The following is a 4,104-nucleotide window of genomic DNA, read 5'->3' on the forward strand; positions in this document are numbered from 1 at the left end:
TTGACCCTCTGCAGCAGGTGTTCAGGTCCTCTTCAGTTTCAGCAAGCAGGGTTGTGTCAGCTGCACATCTACTGTGAGATATTATTTAGTATTGTGATGTATATTAAAGAATTATTAGTAAGAGATCTTGCATGTAGACTAAAACAAGTAAAAAATTAAAACACATGCAAATAAAGTACTTTAGGCTTGAGATAATACCATATGGATGATATAAAATCTTGGAGAATACATGAAGAGGAAGAGACCATTATTGGCTGAAATTGAGGAAGAGGCTTAGAAAATAAGGAGATATTTTGGCTAGGTGTTTGAGGATAGGCAAAATGTGGATAATCAGAAGTAGCAAGAGGTCTCATTTCACAGAGATGGATGGTATACAAGTTAAAGGTGAGTGAAATGAAAAGGTAATCAGGAATCATGAGAGAAATTTGCAGAGGCAAAGGAGGATAGTAGTAAGGAAGAAAGTTGGCAAATTTCAACTCTAAGGCTTAGTTTTTGGAATCTTTTCCATGGGGAAAGATAATCATTCATGTTTAACAAACATCTAATTTCAGTTTACGTTTTAAGTGCATGACTTTTGAAAGATTAAAATGCAGTTTCAATTTTCTAAGAAGGAGAGAAAGAATGTGGTGTTATAATGAGTGAAAATGGAACCTATGTGAAGCCTAAAGTGAAGTTCCCAGCACAATTAAAAAAAACTTCCCTTTCTTTTGTGAGAAGAAATGGGTTAAGTATGCAAGAAGTTGTTGAGTAGAAAAGATGAAAGTTGTGAGTTAGATGGAGGTCGTGGATTTGAGGGGTGGTGAAAGGACTGGAAGTGAAGTTCCTAGAATATAATGAAGATGATTTAGTAGCAGTCACTGCAGTGCACATCTGGAAAAGGGAGTCCAGCGAGGTAGAGGCAGCTGCAGTCTAGCAGTTCGCAAAGAATGACATGACAACCGGCTGAGGACCAGAGGTTCTGAGACCATCTTTGCTTTTGCTTTCCTTCCTCATTCTTTCATCTTCTATCCTTTTTTGATGCTTCCGGGATCATTCAAGATTGTGTCCATAGCACCTGACAGCATTGCAACTTGAGGCTTGATTTTGGTTTTCAGGTTTTTTGGCTTGAGAAATGCTGAGAAAGTTATTCCCTTTTTATTTTTTACTCTAGTTCTTTGCACATTTCATTATAGTGTTTTGCTTTATCCTCTCAAGCTACCTTTGAAATACTCTCTTCAACATCTCTTCCTTTTGCCCTGACTTCTTGACACTCCAGTGCAATTTACATAGCTTCTTCTGACATCCATTTCCACGTTTTTCTTCTTCCTCTTTCTTTGTAATGATCTTTCATTCTCTTCATGGATCTTTCCACAGTTCCTCTGGTCTTCAATTACTGGTGTTTAATGCCTCAAATATCTTTTTTGAGATGATTCTTCCTATGGAGTAGTTTTCATTTTCTTCAGCTTCAATGTAAACTTGCACATGAGTTATTGGGGACTGGATTGCAAAATTTTGAAACAATGAGGAAGAAATAGTTTGATGCACAAAAGGATCTAATTTTTAGAAGGTTCTAATTGTCTGGTTTATTCTCAGCTGATAGTACATTTTCAGTTCTGCTTATTAGTCTATTTATGTCATGGTTACGATGGCCTTATCATCGCTGCTGTTGCTGTTAGGTGCTGTTGATCAAGTACAATTCATAGAGAACCCATGGACAAAGATCTGTCCTATCCTGTGCCATCCTTATCCTTATCATCCTTCATACACTTGAGCACACTGCTGTAGTGACTGTGCCAATATATTATATTGATGGTCTTCCTCTCTTTTGCTGATCCTCCACTTTTTCCAACCATGATATCCCTTTACAGGAATAGCACCTACTAGCAATATGCCCGAAGTATGTGAGACAAATCTTTGCTATTCTTGCCTCCAAGTAACACTCTGGCTGCACTTTTTCCCCAAGACAGAGCTGTTTCTTCTTTCAGATCAAAATTCACAAATTTGGCCTAATTTTTTTATTTGATGATCTTTAGAGTTCTAGATTTTATTCGTAGGCCTTTGATTCATCTTGTGTTAGTTTTTTGTATGGCATAAAATATGAATCTTGTTCCAATTTTCCACAAATAGATATCCAGTTCTGCCAGCACCATTTGTAAAAGAGATTGTAATTCTCCTTCCTAATGTATTTCATCTCTTTGTTAAAGATCCATTGTCCATAGATAGATGGGTTTATTTCTGGGCTCTCAATTTTATTGTCTATGTACTTGTCACTGTACCAGTACCAAGCTATTTTAACTACTATGATTATGTTGTGAGTTTTAAGACCAGGAAGTGTAAGGACTCTGCTTTGTATAACATATTGGGGGGGGGGGGGGTTGTGCTCCATTTCACTTTTGGCAACTTCACATTTCCTTAGCTTCATATAAGCTGCATCCCATGTTTTGAATATTAATGGATGTTTACAGGTGTTTCTCCACATTTTGAGTAGAGCCACTGTCTCAAGGGCAGAAAATGGTACATGGGGGCACAGGACTGTGAACGTCTCACTGAAAGGGCCATAGGGAGTGAGAACAGCACAGTCCCTCACTGTCCCAGAACAGAAAGCAGATAAAGACCCTGTAGCCCAGACCCATAGTGCCTCTAGAGCCCCACCAGCAGCAAGAAGTTCATTTGTTCATTGTTGACTCACAAGTTGTAGTACTGAAAGTGGAGTTCATTAGGGAAACAAGCTGGAGATTGGGGAAGGCAAAGAATATCACTCAATATAAGTCCAGGTTATAGTCCAGAAGTACCAAGGCACAATTCCTCAATTCCTTCCATCATCAAAGGTAAGAACAAAACCTTAACTGTGGCCTTTATCTCAGGGATTCTCTGGTTACACCTTGCCACAGTTTCTCCACAGCAATGTCATAGCGTCTTCCCCACCATTACCAGGGTCTCACCACCAGGATCTCGTTCAGTCTCCTTCAAGTCTTGCTGCTCAGTGTGAGAAGCACTGTCTTATCCTAGTGTCACAGCTGTTGATGATTTGTAAGACCATGTGTCTGCAGTTTAGGTAGCTGGAGACCAGAAGGGGCTAAGGTAATAGCTAAAAAGACCAACTTTAAGCTAACATTGCAGCCACATACGCAAATAAAGGTGTAAAGAGTAAAGCTGAAAACCTTAGTCTATAAAAGTCATTAAGGAAGATTCTATCTGAGAAGGCAGCTCTCCTCTAGTTCTATTTTGAGTGCCTTCCAACCCAAAAACTTTAACTTCCAGCAACAGATCAAATAATGTTCCACTGTGATACATAGAGTTTACAAGGATCCATTAATTCAGGATAACAATTCCTGCTTCTTAGTCTGTCTTTGTCTGGAAGCTCCACTAAAATCTGTTCGTCATGGGTGATTCTTTTGGTATGTGAAATATCAGTGGTACAGCTTCTACTATCACAACTTCTAAGTCATCACAGTAAAAGAAAGGGACAAGAGGTCTATCATCAATAAGATAGTTTCTTTTTATATAAGAAAAAATCTGTATATTGTTTCATGTGAATATTTATGCATATTTTATATACATATGATTTATGTATATTTTATATGCATATGTTGCTGTAAGAGTTTATGGAGTCTACACATAGAGAACAGATAGACTTAATAAATGACGTTGAGACAACTGGCTTACAGATTGATAAGTAATTAAATCAGGTCCTTTGAATCTCACACAAAAAATATCATTTCAAAGTCCTATATATGAAAAAACAAAACAACTATAAAATTACCATCATTTTTATGTTGTACATAAAGATACTACTTGGTGGTAATTAATTTAGAAATTGTTTGAGGAAAATTAAACCGAATCCACGGGAACCAAAATATAAATTTGAGTCTATGCCACCTGAATTTCAGAACCATCTCAAGAACAGGTTTGAGGCCTTGAACATGAATAAGTGAAGACCAGATGAGTTGTGGGAGGATATCAAGGGTATCACCCAAGAAAAGTGCAAACATTCATTACAAAGACAGAATAGGAAGAAAAGACCAAAATGGATGTCAGAAGAAACTCTGAATATTGCACTGGAGTGCAGAGAAGCCAAAGCACAAGGAAGAATTCAAGATACTAAAGAGCTGAACAGAAGATTTC

The sequence above is a fragment of the Elephantulus edwardii genome, unplaced genomic scaffold (genome assembly GCF_000299155.1).
Source record: "Elephantulus edwardii isolate Elephantulus edwardi_28Jun2011 unplaced genomic scaffold, EleEdw1.0 scaffold00228, whole genome shotgun sequence".
NCBI classification, from domain to species: Eukaryota; Metazoa; Chordata; class Mammalia; order Macroscelidea; family Macroscelididae; genus Elephantulus; species Elephantulus edwardii.